This window comes from Bubalus bubalis, chromosome 4 (genome assembly GCF_019923935.1).
Source record: "Bubalus bubalis isolate 160015118507 breed Murrah chromosome 4, NDDB_SH_1, whole genome shotgun sequence".
Classification (NCBI taxonomy): domain Eukaryota; kingdom Metazoa; phylum Chordata; class Mammalia; order Artiodactyla; family Bovidae; genus Bubalus; species Bubalus bubalis.
This window is the reverse complement of record NC_059160.1, coordinates 113,554,917-113,577,207: the sequence shown is the minus strand read 5'-3', so window position 1 is coordinate 113,577,207 and position 22,291 is coordinate 113,554,917. Positions and strand designations below refer to the sequence as shown.

General features: G+C 40.3%; 1 long non-coding RNA gene across 3 annotated transcripts in view; it reads left to right on the top strand.

Moving 5' to 3' along the window:
• The window catches only part of LOC123465702, a 129,017-nt gene that overhangs the window by 92,979 nt on the left and 13,747 nt on the right, over positions 1-22,291 (top strand). For all 3 annotated transcript variants that reach the window (XR_006640976.1, XR_006640975.1, XR_006640974.1), the window contains exon 2: positions 13,177-13,344. This is a non-coding gene — a long non-coding RNA (uncharacterized LOC123465702). The remainder of the gene's footprint in view (positions 1-13,176; positions 13,345-22,291) is intronic.

Genomic DNA, 22,291 nt, shown 5'->3' with positions numbered 1-22,291 from the left:
ATCGTCTGGTGTCAAGATTATCCCCAAATGCATCTTATGGGTGAGGGGTCTGGTGCCATTCTGAGTTTTAAGACATTCCTTTCTTTCATTAACAGACTGTTAGTGACTATATAACATCCAGCTGAAGACTAGCAGGGGGGTACTCTTTCTGCCCCCTTCTGATGCCTAAGTCAGAAGCTTTCTCTATCTCCTTTATACTTTAATAAAACTTTATTACACAAAAGCTCTGAGTGATCAAGCCTTGTCTCTGGCCCCGGATTGAATTCTTCTCCTCTGGAGGCCAAGAATCCCGGCGTCTTTTCGTTCAGCAACAAACTTTCACCTCCCAGCATCAGGGTCTTTTCCAATGAGTCAACTCTTCGCATGAGGTGGCCAAAGTATTGGAGCTTCAGCCTCAGCATCAGTCCTTCTGATGAGCCCCCTGGACTGGTCTCCTTTAGGATGGACTGGTTGAATCTCCTTGCAGTCCAAGAGACTCTCAGGTGTCTTCTCCAACACCACAGTTCAAAAGCATCAATTCTTTGGCACTCAGCTTCACAGTCCAACTCTCACATCCATACATGACCATTGGAAAAACCATAGCCTTGATTAGACGGACCTTTGTTGGCAAAGTAATATCTCTGCTTTTCAATATGCTATCTAGGTTGGTCATAACTTTCCTTCCAAGGAGTAAGTGTCTTTTAATTTCATGGCTGCAGTCACCACCTGCAGTGATTTTGTAACCCCCAAAAATAAAGTCTGACACTGTTTCCACTGTTTCCCCATCTATTTCCTATGCAGTGATGGGACCAGATGCCATGATCTTCGTTTTCTGAATGTTGAGCTTTAAGCCAACTTTTTCACTCTCCTCTTTCACTTTCATCAAGAGGCTTTTTAGTTCCTCTTCACTTTCTGCCATAAGGGTGGTGTCATCTGCACATTTTTAAAATTTTTGGTGCATCAGTGCCCTGCGATTTCATTAGTTGCTTGGTCATCCTTTCATGGTGTAGAGAAAAGTAGTCAAAGGGCTTTACAGCTGAAACCCAAATCATTTAGTTTACAGCTGAACTTTATTAGTTTCCTAGGGCTGCTGTAACAAATAACTGTCAACAAGGTGGCTTAAAAACAACAGAAATTTGTTCTCTCACACTTCCTGAGGCCAAAAAGGTGAAATCAAGGTGTTAGCAGGGCCATCCTCCCTCGGGAAGGTTCTAGGAAAGAATTATTTCTTGCCTCTTCCTGTTTCTAGCGGCTCAGGCAATCCTTAGCATTCTTTGGCTATAGTAGCATCACTTCAATCTTCGCCTTTGTTGGCACATAGCCTTCTTTTATGGGATCTCCAAGCTTCTGTCTCCTTATGGGGACCGCAGCCATTGAACTTAGGGCCCATCCAAGTCCAATATGGCCTCATCTTAACTTGATTACATCTGCAAAGACCCTGTTTCCAAGTAAGGTCACGTCCACAGGTTCCAGATAGACATGAATTTTGTGGGGGAGGGGACACTATTCAAGCCTGTACAGAGGAGAAATCCTGAGTATAAACTGCCTGTCAATCATGTGGAATTCATCGCTTCCATCTTAGCCTCAACCTCACAGATATAAACTGATTAAGTCTTTCATCTATAGAAGTCAGCAAACTTTTCCTATAAAGGATCAGATAATGAAAACCAAAAGGCAAAGGAGAAAAAGAAAGATACACCTATTTGAATGCAGAGTTCCAAAGAATAGCAAGGAGAGATAAGAAAGCCTTCCTCAGTGATCAGTGCAAAGAAATAGAGGGAAACAATAGAATGGGAAAGACTGAGAGCTCTGCAAGAAAATTAGAGATACCAAGGGAACATTTCATGCAAAGATGGGCTCAATAAAGGACAGAAATGGTATGGACCTAACAGAAGCAGAAGATATTAAGAAGAAATGGCAAGAATACACAGAAGAACTGTACAAAAAAGATCTTCATGACCCAGATAACCACGATGGTGTGATCGCTCACCTAGAGGCAGACATCCTGGAATGTAAAGTCAAGTGGGCCTTAGAAAGCATCACTACGAACAAAGCTAGTGGAAGTGATGGAATTCCAGCTAAGCTATTTCAAATCTTAAAAGATGATGCTGTGAAAATGCTGCTCTCAATATGCCAGCAAATTTGGAAAACTCAGCAGTGGCCACAGGACTGGAAAAGGTCAGTTTTCATTCTGATCCCAAAGAAAGGCAATGCCAAAGAATGCTCAAACTACCACACAATTGCACTCATCTCACATGCTAGTAAAGTAATGCTCAAAATTTTCCAAGCCAAGCTTCAATAGTATGTGAACCGTGAACTTCCTCCAGATGTTCAAGCTGAATTTAGAAAAGACAGAAGAACCGGAGACCAAATTGCCAACATCCGCTGGGTCATAGAAAAAGCAATATAATTCCAGAAAAACATCTACTTCAGCTTTATTGATTACATCAAAGCCTTTGACTGTGTGGATCACAACAAACTGGAAAATTCTTCAAGAGATGGGAATACCAGACCACCTTACCTACCTCTTGAAAAATTTGTATGTAGGTCAGGAAGCAACAGTTAGAACTGGGCATGGAACAACAGACTGGTTCCAAATTGGGAAAGGAGCATGTCAAGGCTGTATATTGCAACTTTCCTTATTTAACTTATATGCAGAGTACATCATACAAAATGCCAGGCTGTATGAAGTACAAGCTGGTATCAAGATTGCCAGGAGAAACATCAATAACCTCAGATACGCAGATGACCCCACCCTTATGGCAGAAAGCAAAGAATAAAGAGCCTCTTGATGAAAGTGAAAGAGGAGAGTGAAAAAGTTGGCTTAAAACTCAACATTCAGAAAACTAAGATGATGGCATCTGGTCCCATCACTTCATGGCAAATAGTTGGGGAAACAGTGGAAACAGTGAGAGACTTTATTTTCTTGGGCTCCAAAATCACCTGATGGTGTTTGCAGCCATGAAATTAAAAGACCTTTGCTCCTGGGTAGAAAAGCTATGACCAACTTAGACAGCATATTAGAAAGCAGAGACATTACCTGCTGACAAAGGTCCATCTAGTCAAGGCTATGGTTTTTCCAGTAGTCATGAATGGATGTGAGAGTTGGACTATAAAGAAAGCTGAGTGCCGAAGAATTGATGCTTTTGAACTGTGGTATTGGAGAAGACTTTTGAAAGTCTCTTGGACTGCAAGGAGATCAAACCAGTCAATCCTAAAGGAGCTCAGTCCTGGGTGTTCATTGGAAGGACTGATGCTGAAGCTGAAATTCCAATACTTTGGCCACCTGATGCAAATAATTGACTCATTGAAAAGACCCTGATTCTGGGAAAGATTGAAGGCAGGAGGAGGGGACAACAGAGGATGAGATGGTTGGATGGCATCACCGACTCGACGGACATGAGTTTGAGCAATCTCTAGGAGTTGGTGATGGATAGGGAAGCCTGGTGTGCTACAGCTCATGGGGTCACAAAGAGTTGGACACGACTGAGCAATTGAACTGAACTGAATGAACACCAGTCTTTGTGGGCCATCTCTCTTCTGCTATAGTGTGAGAATACCACAGATAATACATAACAAGTGATCATTGCTATGTTCCCATAAAACTTTATTGACAAAAACAGTCTGCAGGCTGGATTTGCTCAGGCTTATATAGCTTGTCAACTTTTGAGCTATAGCACTGAGGAATCACTTAAAAAGAGAGGGAGAGAAAGAAAAAAAATATATATATTTATATATATATCTGCTTAAATCCCTACAAACCTTGGTAGAGAGTCCAGTAACTTTGGTTGAATTGTGGTTCAGAAAAAAATAGCATTTTCCAAAGAACTATATCCACTTCTCTGAATAACTCCTACTTGCCCATTTTCCTCAGATACAGAAGAACAGGAGAAAAGCTGGAAAAAGTTTAGGTGTGCCAGGCATACTGGACTTAAAATACTAGCTGAATATTACTGTGAAGCAATGTGGTTTGTAATATTTTGCAATAGAGTAAACGTTATTCCAGGAAATACTGTAAGGGTCATACAGCTGTAGCCAAGTAGCACCAATTCAGCCAAATAAATGAGGACACACTAGAGTGCAATTTATTGTGTTATGGAAGATTTTCATGAACTTGGCAGTCTGGTTATGAGTGTGGTGACTGGGCCCAAGAGACACCAAAGGGATTTTACTAGAAACTTGAAAATATACACTATGAGCAAGATTGCCTTAGGAATCATCAGCACTTCTATTTGTGGTATCTAGTCCATTATAAGAAATATTAAGACACAATTAGAAAATCTTAAGCAACATTAGGTGGCAAGGGGGAGACTTGGAGGAGAATTTTACCTCTGGAGAATGACATATAATTGAACACTTGAAGAGTTGTAACACTACTGGGATTTAAGGGGTTCGGGGAAGGCAATGCAAAGGGGATAAATAAATGATCTCACCCTCCCGGCCTGCCACGCAGATTGCTGAGCAGCTTCTCTGCCCCAAGATTCTGGCAGAAAGTGAAATTTAGACATAGGATGGTCTCCTAGACACAGGGACATGCTCCTCATGGCAGCAGCTGCCTCAGTGAGGGGACACCTGCCCCTTTGAGGCTCTCTCGCTGGTGGTTGGGTGGATGTCAAGATTCTCATCTCATCAGGATAAATGAGGGAAGATGGTAACTATGTGTCTTTCTTCACGTGATGCAAGGCCACGCAGCGTCATTGCCTCAGCTGACGTGGAAAATTGAATGGAGTCATTTTCCACGGTGGTTGCTACTTGTCAGTTGTAAGTGGATCTGAGAGTTCTTTTCACTCTATGGAGTGCCCAGGCTGGCCTGTGAAGACATTCTTTCTTTATCTGAGTTTCCTCCTACTGGTGAGTGGGCCACATGAGCCTAGAATTGAATATTTGTGATTAGCACGCAGGGCTAGTGACACTAATCCAGTACGGGAGGAAGCAGTAGTCAAGTATGGATATGAGAGTTGGACTTCTCACATAAAAAAGGCTAAACACCCAAGAATTGATGCTTTTGAACTGTGATGCTGGAGAAAACTCTCGAGAGTCCCTTGGACTGCAAGGAGATCAAACAAGTCAATCCTAAAGGAAATCAACCCTGAATATTCATTGGAAGGACTGATGCTGAAGCTGAAACTCTAATACTTTGGCCACCTGATGCAAAGAACTGACTCACTGGTAAAGACCCTTATGCTGGGAAAGACTGAGGGCAGGAGGAGAAGGGAACGACAGAGGATGAGATGGTTGCAAGACATCACTGACTCAATGGACGTGAGTTTGAGCAAACTCTGCGAGATAGTGAAGGACCGGGAAGCCTGGTGTGCTGCAGTCCATGGGATCTCAAAGAATCTGACACGACTTAGGGACTGAACAACAACAAATGGAAAAACCTGAACAAACTTTCTGGCCAATCCAATACAATGGCTTGAACATAATAAAAGTTTCTTTCTCACTCACCACCCAAAGCAAGGTTGGCAAGTGATTCTCCTCCACTAGAGGAATCAGCAATCCACATTCCTGTTTTATTGTGTCCCAACCACTCCCTAGAGCCTTCTTTTCATCTGTAAAAAGCTGTCACAAAGAGAAGAGGAAGAGCATGGAGGTTTTGAATCAGACACAGTGGAGCACAAATATCAGCTCTGCTATTTGCAAGCTGTAGCCTAAGCATGAAACTCCCCAGCCTCAATTCCTCATCTGAGATTTAAATGAGGCGCTGTACTTTTAGTGCAATGCTCAGCACAATGAATGTTGGCCACTTATTATTATGTACCTGGCATCCCTCCCTAAAAGCCACTCCGGACATTAATATCGTTCCCATTTTACAGAGGAGGAAACTGAAGTCAAATAGCAATGAATGGCAGAGCTGGAACTGGAGTGTCAAACCCATGCTCCCAACCATGGAACAACACTATCTCCTAAATTAAGTGAGAGAATAATTGGCCTCTGGCATAAGAACACTGAATTCCTTACACTCTATTTAAATGTTTTCAATATTAACTAGATTTAAAATGTAACTATCAAGTCACTCTCCTTTTTTCATCTACTGTAGGTCTGAAGAAGGGCAGTCTGCCTTGAGCAAATCATACAGTACAATAGCCTGCTGGCAAATAGCACGTGGAAATACTTGCTGACACAGACTAAAAGTGCACTTGAATAACTTTTTCATTTCCAAAAGAGACCTTTTAAAATACTTTCTTTTAGAGAGTAACCACAAGACAAGGTTACGCTTTGAGAAAACAAGTTTGGGTGGAGAAGATTAGAGTTGAAAAAAAAAATATTATTCTACTTTTTACAAGTCAGAAACCATATGGAATTTTCACTCTCATATAACTCATAAATGACTTTGCCTGGTTTTCTTGAAACTTGACCCTCCAGACTCCAAACTCAGCAAAATCGGAAGATGAGTTGGTGTCTAGAACTAATACTCTACAGGCGAGCCTGTTACACAAGACCAGTTGTTCAGGAAGGAGGAGAGACTTACAGACTGAAAGGAATGAGACATCCTTTTCAGCCATCAGTTTTTGACCTGATCTTACCTCTCAAAGCCTTAGCAACTTTTCTATTTCTGGACTAAAAAAATATTCTTTTCACTCACTTTTGATGTTTTCCAAGGAAATGAGGATGGTGAGTACATGACCCTATTAACATCTTTATGCCTTGATCTATACATAAAGCAGACAAGGTTGAATTAAAACATTGAGACTCCTTGATCACCTAATTATTTGAGGCTCTTAGGATTAATTTTTTAAGATATTTGGCATTTATTTATTGAAGTATAGTTGTGACAGAGAGGAGAAATTTTTTTTTTTCACTTAATGATATTTTATACTTTGGCAGAAGCAGGAGAAATATGCATTTTGTTAGTTACCTAAGGAAACTGGAAACTAGAGGTAGTTGGCATAAAATTTCAATATATTCCTATAATGTTTGGGTGAATCTTTATGGATTCCTGGGCTATACTGACCCTCAAGAAAGTTCTGAAGCAAGATTTCCCTTGTATCAGTTAGCATTTGCTGAGTAACAAATCATCACAAAATGTAATGGCTTAAGACAGCCATTATTATGTTAATACATGAGTCTACTTGGCAGGTCTGCTGACCTGAGCCAGGTTTGACTGATATTATCTGGATTCTTCATGTGCTTCCTGTTAGCTGGTAGGTTGGTTGAGATCTGGCTAGTTTAGGAAGGTCTCTGTTGGCACAGATAATCTCTACACGGGTCTCTCATTTTCCAGCTGGCTAGACCAAAATGTTCCTTAATTTGGAGGCAGAAGTTCAAAGTTGGGAAAGCTGGACTACATGAAGTCTTTTACAGCCTGGCTTCACATTGGCATGCCGTCATTTCTGCTTCATTTTATTAGCCACAGCAAGTCACTAGGCCAGTAGGATTTAGGATATGGGAAAATGGACTCTACCAATCCATAGGAGGAACTATAAATTTGCATTGAAGTGAGCAACGAATAAATGAGGGTGAGTGGAGAATTGAGGCCATATTTACAATGTCTACCAACGGCCTGTCGCAGTGAGTTCATGAAGTGAACGAAGTCAGTCCTTAGTAACACCATGCTCCCTTTCTTATACCCTATGTTAGTTGAAAGTTTAATGGATTCAAAGTCCAAAGACCAGGTTCAAGTCCCAGCTGTGCTATTTCTTTTGGCAAGTCATTTGCTCTCTGAGCATTAACATGCTAATCTTCAAAATGTTGTGCTGCCTTCTGAGTGCTTTTTTTTTTGGCTATATAAACTCTTATGCCTTTAATAAATAAGGTTGATAGACCCTCTGTCTGAGATGTTCAAAGGCTTTATGTTGGTTCTTGGCTATTGAAGCGCCTCCTACCCATCCTTGCCCCATGCAACTATCTTCTGCTCCACTTAAGTTTGTCTTTCAAAACCCCTCCTCACTCCCCAGTCCGGACCTTCCCCAATTCTCATGGTGGCCCCTATCAAAAGTCAATTCTCCTAATTTTTTCTTGCCTTGAAATTATTTAGCTAATTTGATAAATGACTTCAGCCTAAAATCATGTGGATTTTATATAAAACTGGCATTTTAACCTCAGCCTTCTGAGGATATCAGAATTGTTCCTACATTTCTGTTAAGCTTCTGTGGGTTCTGAAAGTGCTTTGCATGCACCTCTTCAATAATTACAGCCATTTCTTGTTCTTACAACTGATAAGAACTTGACTAGATATCCAAAGCTCTGGTCCCAGCAGGGACTAACTGTGGGATTTGGGGCATATCACCTCAGTTTACACTTTTTCTTACCTCTGAACTGAGGATATTTGTCAAATTGACCTTCAGAGGCCCTTCCAACTCTGAGAATGTATGCTATTCTAGAATATTTACAAAGTGAAACATGGAGAATTCAGGATTATTTTGAATATTTTTTTATTTTGCAGCTTAGTAGATCAAGCATTTCATAACCAATGAAAACTTAGAAAAGAGGAAATCATAATCATAATGAAAATAGCTAATATTTATTGAGAAGTCTTAAATGCCTGCTTGACAAAAAGTTGTTTCCTATAAAAGTGTTTGAATGTGAATCGAAGAATTATCACACTGTAAACAATGGTTATGTCTTATACGAGAAATATTTTCTATGTAGATGAATGGATAATAGAAAGAGAAAGACAAAAAGCAGGAAAGAAGAGAAGGAGACGAGAAAGCCGCACTGACTAACTCTTACTCTGTGTGGTGAGAAACGGTCACAGAAACATGATCCCTTGGCAGAGGCCAAGACGTCCCCACACTCGAGGCCCCCTGTCCTCCCGGGCCCTCAGTCAGGTTCGCCCCCAGCCTCTGGATGGTTGCGTCTAGGTGCCCGAGTGCCAGCGGATGGAACGTGAGTCGAGATGAGGTGTTCCCTCTCTGGTGACTTTAAAAAGCCTCCTAAACTTGCTTCTCTGATGCTTTCTTCCACATCTAGCTTACCTCGATGGCGCTGATGTCCCAGATATTGTGGAAAGTCACTTATTGAAGGTAGCACCAGGGCTAGCAACCTGCTGCCTTGAAGGAGAGGTTTGAGGCCAAAGAGGCATGCCTGCCTAGAAATACCGTGTACTGTTTGAACTGTGATACATTTGGGAGTCCTTGGGTTGCAACAGTTGAACACATCCTGATGAACATACAACATTAATTTTCAAATCATCTCTATACAATAGATGCTCTTTTTTTTTTTTTTTTTTTTTTAATAGAGGAAAAACTGAGGCTCAAAGTGAGGAGGTGACTTTCTTACTTTCTCAGATTATACAAGTGAGAAAGCAAAGATTAAACTTGGGTCAGTGTTCTGCTTACCCAGGGACTGAGAACATTTGCTCATGTATAGAGGAGAGCCTACTAGAGTTTTACTATAGAAATTCTCACCATACTTTTTTAGATGTTGGAAAAAACTCCACCTTTTTATGAATTAATAAGCTAAGATAGTAATTCCTGCCACATTCTGAAGCTAATATTAGCAAGAGGCAGTATGTACCGTAATGGTGTTCAAGTCATAATCTAAATCTGTCATTTGATGGCTCTATGACTTAGGCAAAGCATTTAACTTCTATGGGTCTGTTTTCCAAGCTGCAAAATTAAAGTTAAAAAAAAAAAAAAGTCGATTTGCCTAAGAATGATTGGTGGATATTACCTGTCAAAGTCTCCTATTCCCTCTTCCCTTTTGGCAATAGTCCTTTCTCAAAAACAAGAAATGAAGAAAATTGCACTCGACTGTATCTTATACTGTTACTCTGTCTAGTGTTGTAAAAACCTTAAAAAAATAGGGCTGAGTATGAAAAGAAGTAATATTTTGAAAATTAAAAGCAATAATAAATTGGAAGCACTTAGCACAGTACCCAGCCTGTGCTAGGTAGCCTGTGACAGGTAGTGATATCCTGATTTTTTAAAGTAAGGCAAAGTAAACCCGTACTGGCACGGTGTTGGGTATTATGTTCAGAGTTGTTCAAACATTCTGGGTTTCTTTTTCCTCCATTTATTGATTGAGATGTGATTTGCTTTACTATTAGCATAAGTCATAAGCCTCCTGCTCTGTTTTTCAGGAAAAGGAGGTAATTTGGGCGGCAGCCATGTTCTCATTAGAGAAAATGAGGGCAGTTATTGGTGAGTGTTCAAACACAAGGAAGCTCTTTTAGTTGCTTAGTAACTGAAGCTGGGGAGTGGCCGGAGACTGTGTAAACAGTGAAGAAGAGAAAAACAGAGAGGAGTGTTAAAAACGAATTTAATGCCCAGGTCATTAGGTGGGTGAAAAGAGATTTACATAGCTCTGGTATTTATAACCATAGCTTATTTGCTTCATGAGTGAAAATTAATGAAGTATTTTACGATTCAGCAGTGGGAAGTCACAGTGGACATTTTACTGTTCTAATGCAATATGTAAACTGTTTATTTAATATGTTACTTGCAAATGAAATATGGGAATGATTTAGAAGTCCTCTAGATTCGGAAATCCAGCCTTCTGCTCAGACACTGCTGCCGCTGTGTGGACAGTGCTGGGAGCCTAACCGGCTGGGGGAGGAGATACATAGATCAGATCAGATCAGATCAGTCGCTCAGCCGTGTCCGACTCTTTGCTACCCCATGAATAGAAGCACGCCAGGCCTCCCTGTCCACCACCAACTCCAGGAGTTCACTTAGACTCAAGTCCATCGAGTCAGTGATGCCATCCAGCCATCTCATCCTCTGTCATATATATCTTTTGTATACATATACAATGTTATATTTAAATTCTAATTTACATACTTATTTTTGTTACAGAGGAATATATATAACATTATATATAACAAAATATTTATGTGACTAGCGGCTTTAGTTATCTGCATTTTCTACCTTTACAATTGATTAAAAATTGAAGTGTTGATTAATAATTATTAAAAATTAAAAAGCAGTGTTTTATTTGGAAATATACATCAAAGATATATACGGATTAAAAATTAATTCAATTATCTATGATAAATATTCATTGCTAGAAAGAGAGGTCAGTATCCATATATTCATATTCTCTTTTTTTTAAATTTTATTATTATTATTTTTAAATTTTATTTTATTTTTAAACTTTACATAATTGTATTAGTTTTGCCAAATATCAAAATGAATCCGCCACAGGTATACATGTGTTCCCCATCCTGAACCCTCCTCCCTCCTCCCTCCCCATTCCATCCCTCTGGGTCCTCCCAGTGCATCGGCCCCAAGCATTCAGTATCGTGCATCGAACCTGGACTTGCAACTCGTTTCATACATGATATTTTACATGTTTCAATGCCATTCTCCCAAATCTTTCCACCCTCTCCCTCTCCCACAGAGTCCATAAGACTGTTCTGTACATCAGTGTCTCTTTTGCTGTCTCGTACACAGGGTTATTGTTACCATCTTTCTAAATTACTGTATTGGTGTTTTTCTTTCTGGCTTACTTCACTCTGTATAATAGGCTCCAGTTTCATCCACCTCATTAGAACTGATTCAAATGTATTCTTTTTAATGGCTGAGTAATACTCCATTGTGTATATGTACCACAGCTTTCTTATCCATTCATCTGCTGATGGACATCTAGGTTGCTTCCATGTCCTGGCTATTATAAACAGTGCTGCGATGAACATTGGGGTACACGTGTCTCTTTCCCTTCTGGTTTCCTCAGTGTGTATGCCCAGCAGTGGGATTGCTGGATCATAAGGCAGTTCTATTTCCAGTTTTCTAAGGAATCTCCACACTGTTCTCCATAGTGGCTGTACTAGTTTGCATTCCCACCAACAGTGTAAGAGGCTTCCCTTTTCTCACACCCTCTCCAGCATTTATTACTTGTAGACTTTTGGAACGCAGCCATTCTGACTGGTGTGAAATGGTACCTCATAGTGGTTTCGATTTGCATTTCTCTGATCATGAGTGATGTTGAGCATCTTTTCATGTGATTGTTAGCCATCTGTATGTCTTCTTTGGAGAAATGTCTATTTAGTTCTTTGGCCCATTTTTTGATTGGGTCATTTATTTTTCTGGAGTTGAGCTGTAGGAGTTGCTTGTTCATATTCTCTATATTTATCATTTTTTCTAGCTTTAAGCCTCAACAAACTTTCATTCACAGGAAGTAATAGGACTGGAAGAACTTTTATTATGCACTGTAACTCAATTATTTAAATGGTTTCTAAGTCACTTGCTAGATATAACCTAGTACTCTTTCAAGATACATATTTTTAATGATCAGTGGGCACCTGTCTTAGTTTTGCTTTAGAACTATTAAGAGCAAAACAATTGAAAGCTACCTGACCTGCAAAAGGGTTAGAAATCCAGTCATTAGAATCATTTATTTTCTCAGCGCAGATGTCAGTATTTAAAATTGTCCCTGTGATGGAGGTCCCATAGATATTTGTATCCCAAACAGTGTACCTCTGTAATCTTCAGTTATGTAGGCATTAAGGTCTTTTTTTGGGGCAATCTGTTGCAGCTCAAGGGCTCCTAGTTCCCCAACCAGTGCTTGAACCTGGGCCACAGCGGTGAATGCACCGAGTCCTAAGCACTAGACCCAGGGAGTGCCCCAAGCTCTTCTTTTTCTTTTTTTAAATTAACTAATTTATTTTAATTGGAGGCCAATTACAATTTTGTGCTCTTCTTTTAATGAGAGAAAGGGGAGACAGACACAGAGTACTCTGACAATACAGCGCAACACAACATGACCGAAGACCACAGTTACACCAGCGCCACAGCTGACCAGGGGTGACCCAGGCCACCAAGTTTATCAGTTTTATAAATTGCCAAGATTATCCGCTTAGGCTGTAAATACAAATGGAATTCGAAGGTAAAAGGGGAGTATATTCTCTTTAAATTATTTGAGTATTAACCTGTCCCTTGCAAAGTCTTTGTGCATATCAGGTTGTAATCACTGGTTTATTCCAAAAGCCAGACTATGATGAAGCTTCCCCTCTAATACTAAACAGGACCATGGCAGTAGGGGCTGAGGGGACCATAGTTAAATTTTCCAAATGTTAAATTTAAATAACTCTTCTTTTTTTTTTTGTAATGTCTTCTGAATTGGGGAAAAAAAAAAAAAAAAAGATGATGCTAGGAGATGTTAGTGATTTTGAAAGCCCATGCTATGTTGGTGCCTCACTTAAGGTGCTTTTAAATTGTGCCCGTTAGGATAGCCTGAATTAGGCTGAGGTAATAAGTCCAAATCTTAGTGATGAGAACAAGCTTCATTTCTGCTCATGTTCTATGTTCATTGCAGGTTGGATATGCTTCTGCTCCTTGCTTAAGACCGTGACACAGCAGTGCCTCTCTGGGACAGCTGGATTTTTGGCAGAGGGAAGAACAAGCATAGAAAACCACGTGCCTTCTCTTAAAACTCTGGCTTCTGGGGACACGCATCACTTCTGTCTACATGTCTTCAGAAAAAGTAAGTTCATGGCTTCTACTGAGTTCCACATGGTGAGGAAGTACAAACTTCCTCTAGGAAGAAATAGCGGATATTCTGACCCATAGTACAACCCTCACACCCATAAAAACCCCAGTTCAAGGAACCATTGATTTATAGTCAACAGATGGTAATTGTTTTCTAATATTATTAAATTAAAGTACCTATTTTAATTTTAAAATTATAAAATATTTCCAGCATACAGAAAAGTAGAGATTAATATAAGAAAGACATGACTACTTATATCCTAGAATTACCAGCTGTTAACATTTGCCATATTGACCTCAGATCCCTTTGTTAAAAAAGAAATAAAACATTATAGATGCCGCTCAAGCTACTCCACTAATCCTATCTCATTTCCTTTATAAACCCCTACCTTTTGAGAAAACCCTATTATGATGCTAATGTATAATAACATTTCTTTGTGTCTATTCTTTCCCATATTTATTATAAAGTGCTTTAAAATATGTTTTTATATATATTTTATATATTTTTATACAAGTTTTTCCACTCAACCTTATGTTTTAGATGTATCTATGTTGATGCATATGGATCTGGTTATTTAAAGTATTCAATAGTAGCATGGGATACAAATAGATCACTCTTTATCCATGTTGTTGGAGCTTTGGTTCATTTATAGCTTTTTACTGTTACAAATAGTGGAATGATGAAAACACTTTTATATGTATCTTTACGTTTAAGACAAGAGTTTCTCTAAGATTTATGCCTTCTAAATGATTGAAAAGCTAATTACTTTAGCACACTAAGTTGAAGCGTTATAAATGGTGGCTCCAGAGGTTCAGACTCAACAAAAAATGACCCTGTGACCCAGCCTTAGCTGAAACTATCTTGGCAGAGCGAATGAGAGACAGCTTCACAAGACTCTCCTGAGCCCCTAAATGGTGCTCGAGGCAGATGAAAGATCATCATCCTAGGAGACTAGCGGCTTTCCTAGCGGCTGTGAGTGATGTGGTGAACATGGGACTGAGATGACTTAGAGATGAGGTTAGATGAGAAAGACTCAGCAGGGAAGGCCATTGGGTTGGACCTAGACCCAAGGAAGGCACAGTGGATGTCGAAAGGGCAATAGGGACCAAAGACTGGAAGGGAAAATCTACACCTGAGCTGATGTCAGTTTGAACAAATAAGGACTGAGAACCCGTATGTCCTTCCTGACGCCCTGGTGCCATGTGACTGCAGGGAGAGGAGGTGGGGCTGTAGTGAAATTGCTGTTGCCAGCCAGCATCTATTTCCTGCTTTTTCCATTCCAGTAGAACCCAATTTGTTCAAGTGTCAACTCCTCCCCTATAGAGCCCACAGGTTTCAGTTCCAAAGATAGGTCTAAACAGAATAAAGGTAATCCTATATCCCTCACCAGTAATTGGTCTAGAAATGGACTTGTAATGCAACTGGAACCTGTATGAACCGAGGAGAGATTTTTACGAAGAAACTCTGAGAAAGCCCTTTCTTATTCCTTTGGAAGAATTTCCAACAAGTTGTTTTTTCTCTTTCTTTGAATTTGTCTTGAGTGGAAATGTAATTGCTGACACCCGTGGATTAAACTAACATATTGAGTAGGGAATAAGGCAGAACCTAAGGAACCCAAGGGAAAATGAGCTTGGATCATGGTCCTACCTCTATGCTTTTAGTGATATAAGCAAACCAGGCCTTTATTGTTTAAGCCTGTTCGAATTATGTTTTTAAATACATGTCACTACAAATACTGCTTCTAGAGTGTGGCAGGAAATGTATGCTGGGGTCGGGAAGAGTGTTCTGAATTGACCGATATTATTCTGAATTGACCAAGATTAATTTCTGCCATAGGTAGAATGAAAGATTAAAATAGAAATTAATTTTTTGTTAGAGTATAGTTGATTTACAATGTCATGTTAATCTCTGCTGTACAGTAGAAAGTGATTCAGTTTATATATATACACACATATATATGTATATACATGTGTTCTTTTTTATATTATTTTCCATTATGGTTTATCACAAGAAATTGAATATAGCTCCCTGTACAGTAGGACTTTGTTGTTTATCCATCTTATGTATAACAGTTTGCATCTGCTAACCCCAAACTCCCAGGCCATCCCTCTAGGACTTCCCCCTTAACAACCCCAAGTCTGTTCTGTGAGTAAGTTTTGTAGATAGTTTCATTTGATAGTTTAGATTCCACATGTAAGTGATCACATATGGTGTTTGTCTTTCTCTTCCTTAGTGTGATAGTCTCTAGATGCATCCATGTTGCTGCAGATGGCATTATTTCCCTTTTTTTTAACAGCTGAGTAGTATTCCATTGTATATATGCACCACATCTTCTTTATCTATTCATCTGTTGATGGACATTTAGATCATTTCCATGTCTTGGATATTGTGAATAGTGCTGCTGTGCACATAGGAGTTCATGTATTTTTTTGAATTACAGTTTTGCCCAGATGTATGCCTAGGAATGATTGCTGGATCATATGGTAATTCTACTTTTAGTGTTTTGAGGAACTTCCATACTGGTTTCCACAGTGGCTGTATCGACTTACCTTCCTCCCACTGATGTAGGACAGTCCCTTTTCTTCACATCCTCTCCAGCACTTGTTATTTGTAGAATTTTATAATGACCATTTTGACTGGTGTGAGGTGGTATTCATTGTAGTTTTGAGGCGTATTTTTGGTATTTCATTGTAGATTTGCATTTCTCTGATAATTAGTGATGTTGAGTGTATTTTCATGTGCTGTTGGCCATCTGTATGTCTTCTTCGGAGAAATGTCTATTTAGATCTTCTGCGCATTTTTTGGTTGGGTTGTTTGGTTTTCTGGTTGAGTTGTACGAGCTGTTTGTATATTTTGGAAATTAAGCCTTTGTCATTTGCATCGTTTGCAAATATTTTCTCCCATTCTGTAGGTTGTCCTTTTGTTTATGATTTCCCTTGCTGCGCAAAAGTTTGTAAGTTTGATTCAGCCCCATTTGTTTATTTTTGTTCTTATTTTTATTGCCATGGGTGACTGTCCTAAGAAAAATACTGGTATAATTTATGCCAGAGAATGTTTTGCCTGTGATACCTTCTAGGAGTTTTATGGCATCATGTCATTTGTTTCAGTCTTTAAGCCATAAAACAGAAATTAATTTAAATCACAGAATATAAATACAAACAGTTCTGGTATGCAGACATGGCAGTTATCATGGTTTAGTTATATAACTCCAGTCCCCTGATAACATGGTTCAAATACCAATTACTCTGATGTGATATATTAGGTGTGAGTAATTGCATTAAAGTATCAATTTCACTGTTATCAATTTCGGTCTACAAATCACTACATAAATAACAGATCCTACCATGACCAATGACTAATCACACCACTTCTTTCAAGCGTTCATGCACAAAGTCTGCTCATGCAGACAGAAAAGCATGTAGTCATGTTTCGTCTGTGTTTCCCAATGATGTACGCACATGACATTTTAATCAAGTCAGTACTGGAAAGAAAGAATTGGCCAACAAAGATGAAAGTGAAGCAAATTAAAAGGAATGCAGAAATGGTGGAGATGAAATTTGAGCTGAACATAAGTACAGTTAGGAAGAAATAATTGATTGTGGGATCCTGGCCCTGCCACCATTTGAGAGACTATAGATACGCAGTTAAAAGAGTGTAATGAAGGTGAATTTATCACTGTAAGTGAGGAAAGTGATTGTGATGAAAAAGATAAAGATGCCTCCAGAGAGAGTGATGCCTGCCAAAACATCTTATTAAATGACCTCACAGAGATATGTCTTGAAGTTGAAAGTGCAGAGGATGAAATTTGGAAGCTGATCCAAACTTAGAAACGAGTATAATAATCCATCAAGACATAGAAAAATGACGAGTATTCACTGTAATTTATGGGATAAGAAGTTAAGCACTGTTCAAACTATTCTTGATAAGTTTTTATTGTAAAGAAATAAAACACTTTCATTCTTAATGTTTCTAAAGTTTTAAATAACATACTAAATCAGTATTGGTTTTACTTTTTCACTTCCTTAAATATTTATAGTCAACAGTAAGAAAGTTTTAAATATTTTGATAAAAATTTTTAAAGGTCACAGAACAATTGTCAGCCATTTTGCTGCCTCAAATGCCCTCTTTCCACCTCTGTTTCTCTACCTGGCTATGTCAGATACATTTCTTCAAAACACAGGTCAGATGCTAAGATTGCTTTGCACAGTTTCAGCTTGTTGTATAAAGAGAGGGCTGCTTGGGGAATAAAGTCATAACTTTCTTCTCACCCAAGTTTGGTGGGTCTGTAAAGTTCATGCATCCTGAAAACTGTATAGGTTTGTATGGACTCCTTTAACATTTTGTGAAAAGATTTTGCCTTCACTTGTTAAGTGGCATGGAAAGAACAAGGGTGCTGGACTGGGTTAGTGGGTTACTGGGAGCCTTGTATTCAGCTTTGTGGTTAAGTAGCGTGTAACTCAGGCTGAGTCCCTTAGGCCCCTTCTATTTCCTCTCTGTAAAATAGAGTGAATGTGAAAACTTTCAGGGTACTTGTGAACTTGACATTTCTATAATTCTTTACCATTATTAAAGAGAGATAAGGGGAGGGAGGAAAAAGAAAAATGCCACCTCCTCCCTCCAAAGACTATTGCTGTTTGCGATAGCTACAATAAGTGCTTATGGAGTGAATAAATGATGAGCATGATTTTTGTGGGATAGGTAGAGCTATCAAATGTTGATTCTGGTGAGAAGCTGCTGTTTATTGCACTCACTATTTTCTTGTTAACCTTGCATATTAAGATATAATAACCTTGAAAAGTTAGGGCATCCTGTTATGTATCCTTCAGTTTGGTTGACTGAAGGATACATAAGGATTTATTCATATATTCATTGGGCATAGTGCTAGGCACTAGATGGGAAAAACTCAGGTTGCAAGATGCATGGGAGACAGCCCGATAGAGAAAAGAGGTTGGGAGGAGGCTATTTTAAGAAGAGATGGTGTCTGGCGCAACGGCCTAGATGCAGAGAAGGAAAGGAAGAGTATGAGCCCTCAGAGTGGCGTGATTGACAAAAGATGGGTGGAGGGCGATGGGAGGAGGGGCAGAGATAAGACTGCTGTGTTTTATGTGGAAATTAGAAAATACTCTAGGTATTTCTAGTAGGAAGGTTTTGAAAGAGGGAATTGAGTGCTTACAAAATTGCTAGAAGAAAAGGAAATGAGGACTGGGGTTGTTGTGAAGTGCCTAGATCATGCCACCATAGCCGCCACCAGGGGTTGGGGGATGCTGTTTCCTCATGACGGCTGGGACAGCAGGAAACCAGTGCCAACGTTATTGCTGGCACATAGTCTTTGACTTAACAGTAGAATGAATGATGGGTGGTACAAAACAGTCTGCTGCAGTCTGTTCGTGAGCTGCTCTAGTGTAAGAGGAGGAACAACCTCAGCTTCTCTTCTCTGTACCTAATCCTGCTTGTGCTTAGTCACTGTCGTGTCTGACTCCTTGTAACCCCATGGACCGTAGCCCGCCAGGCTCCTCTGTCCATGGGATTGTCCAGGCAAGAATACTGGAGTGGGTTGCCATGCCCTTCTCCAAGGGATCTTTCCAACTCAGGGACTGAATGTAGGTCTTCTGCATTGCAGGCGGATTCTTTACCAGCTGAGCTACCAGGGAAGTCCAATCCTGCATGAGCGTATTTAATTGACAGAATCACATCTAGAACCTGATAGCTTGGGGATCTGGAAAATGTAGTTCCCAGACCCTGTGATAAACAACTCAGGAGTTCTTTGAATGCTGAAGGTCAATGAACAATAGCTAGCATAGCTTGGGAGTCAAGTTGGGACCAGGCTGTAAGGGGACTAGAAAGGGATGCTGAGTCAAAAAAATGTTGCATAGAATGCCACTAATAGTTAAAAGCAAGATTGTCAGTGGTCAGTTTTCTAAGCACTGATGGCATGGTAGATACCAGAAGACTGACTACACGGTGACAGTCTTGCTTTTGGCATCATAGATGCCATTCTTCTCAACTGAAAATACCCAAGCTGTAGACCACAGTGATTTATAAAATAACGATTGTGTATATAGAACCATGCAACTAAGGTTTCTCAAAAATTATGTATCGTTGACTGTTAAATGACATGGTTTGAACTTATCACGTATTTTTTTCAGTAGTATTACTGCAATGGTACTCTTTCAGGCAGCATTACTACATGGTATGGGGTCGGCTGAATTGGTGGATGCAGAACAAGGATATGAAAGAACCTCAAACATGGAGTCTGTGAGGGGCAGACTCTAAGTTATATGTAGGTTTTCAGCTGCATGGAGGGTCAGCGTGCTTAACGCCCATATTATTCAAGGGTCAACTGTTTTTGTGCTAACTCATCACCCAGTATTCTTCCCCCATTTTTATTAGGTGCACATTTTGTGGCAGGCATTGTGAATACAGATATAAAGCACCTATAGTCTCTGATTTTAGAAACTAATGTCCTTTTTCTATTCAGTGAAGACTAAGTTTTAGAGGGTTATTTGGTAGATTAATTCATTGTTTCTCAAAGTAACTTCCGCTGAACCTAATACTTGTAAAATGCTCTAAGGAAAAAAAATGATCCTGCTATCAAACCAGGTTTAAACAATTTGCATATATATTTCCTCTTGCAAATTTTGGTCTCTAATAAATCCTGTAGTTAAAAAATTAGATATTTAATGTTTTACCAAAGTTACCCACTTTTGACTCCTAATATCTATCAGCAGTCGAGTTCTTCAGGGCACAGTTGGGGAATGACTGACTGCTTATATAAAAGAGCCAATCAAACTGAATGCTACCATTGTGTTATTTACAAAAAAGGATTTAGATATGAGAGAATTAAAAGAAAACTATTGTAGCTTCAGGTATGATTTCTTTATTTGAGTAGCATTTTCAGGACAGAAAGAACATCAAACTCATCAAACTGATCGTAATACTAAAACATTAGCAGTGATCAAAAATTAATTTCTTAAAGATGAGATATTAAGTTCCCTAACATTCAGCTAGGATAATGCAAATCTTGGACAATGGAAGATTATAACTGTTTTAACAGGATGTTAAATGGTGAGCTTGGCTGCAGCAGCAAGTTAGAGTTGCATTCTGTAAATCCGATAAAGGAGGTTTTGCAAACCAGTTACACATTATGAGACCTTGGACCCACCAGATCTTGAAAGAATACCTTGAAAGCGCTGAGTGGAAATAGAAATGGATTTTGTGGAGAGTTATGCTGTGGTTCCTGGCCTCTGCCTCCTGGGAGCCACTAAGGGCAAGGGCAGGGTGCTGCTCACTTCAGCTCTTGCCTGCAGCTGAGAAGGGTGCTGGTTCATGATTCTGGCCTGGGGGATCTGTGTGGGCTTGACGCTACAGTGGGGAGGGAGAGGCCACGTGAGTTGGGTTGGGCCTTCACGCCAAGAATCAGGCACTGGATGTGGGCTAGTGGCAGCCTGGCAGATAGACTGTTCTAAATCCTGCCCAGTAGGCTCTGTGGAGTAGATGTTGGAAAACCAGTGACTGAAAGAGAATAGCAGCTGGAGGAAGATAGTTTCTTCCGGCAAGTGTTCCTAAGCAGAGGCTTCTGAGCAGTTGTCCACGTAAAACAGCTCCAACACGTACCAGGCCCACCATATGAGAGGCCCGATCACCTCTGCTTACCTGCCACCTTCACCTGGGTGTTCACTGGTGGGACTGATGTCGAAGCTGGAACTCCAATACTTTGGCCACCTGATGCAAAGAGCTGATTCATTGGAAAAGACCCTGATGCTGGGAAAGATTGAGGGCAGGAGGAGAAGGGGACAGCAGAGGATGAGATGGTTGGATGGCATTACCGACTTGATGGACATGGGTTTGGGTGGACTCTGGGAGTTGGTGATGGACAGGGAGGCCTGGCGTGCTGCAGTTCATGGGGCCGCAGAGTTGGACATGACTGAGCGACTGAACTGATACTGATCACCTCTCGCACCACCCCTGCTTTGATCTTCCTGGGCATAGAAATCTAGGCCAGCTCACTGGAAAAGGAGAGACACCCAGCAGAGAAGAGACAAAGGATTGTCATTGGTGACCAGGCTACAGAGAGCCCAGGCAGTGGAAATTTTAAATGCTTATTCTGCATCATGAACCGAGAATGTCTTAACTTAAAATTATAGAACTTCTACTATTTACAGTAACAGGGAGGCCTCAGCACCTGACTTTACCTTCATACAAGTGTGTGTGTCTTACCCCCATTGACCAGGCCTAAGGGGACACTGGCAGACAAAATCAAGTTGCTTCCACGATCATCCCACGAGTTCTGCTTGTTCAATATACCCTTTACACTGTTAGACAGCAAGGATGGGCACATGCAAGATATTGGTGGATACCTGCAATACTGTTATAACATAACATGCCACTAAATAGATGCTAGTAAAATCCTAACGGGCTTCCCAGGTGGCTCAGTGGTAAAGAATCTGCCTGCCAGTACAGGAGACACGGGCTGGATCCATGGGTTGGGAAGATCCCCTGGAATAGGAAATGGCAACCCACTTTATTCTTGCCTGAAGAGTTATAAGGACTGAGGAGCCTGGCGGGCTATGGTCCATGGGTTCCCAAAGTATTGGACATGACTGAAGTGACTGAGCACTCACGCAAAATCCTAATCCTGACTGTGTGCATAAGCAGATCTGTCCAGGTTATTTTAGATACCTCTGTAAGACGAAGGCTAAGGACTGGCACAAGTGATTTGTTGGAAGGAAGAGGTCTCAGGCACAAGCTGAATCTACCTGAAGGCTTGGAAGGGACAAGCCCTGTTGTGGCAGGTCCTGTGGTCCCTCTGTTCACCGTTTAGGGGCTTCTTCAGAGCCCTATGGAGAAGGCAATGGCACCCCACTCCAGTACTTCTGCCTGGAAAATCCCATGGATGGAGGAGCCTGGTAGGCTGCAGTCCATGGGGTCGCGAAGAGTCGGG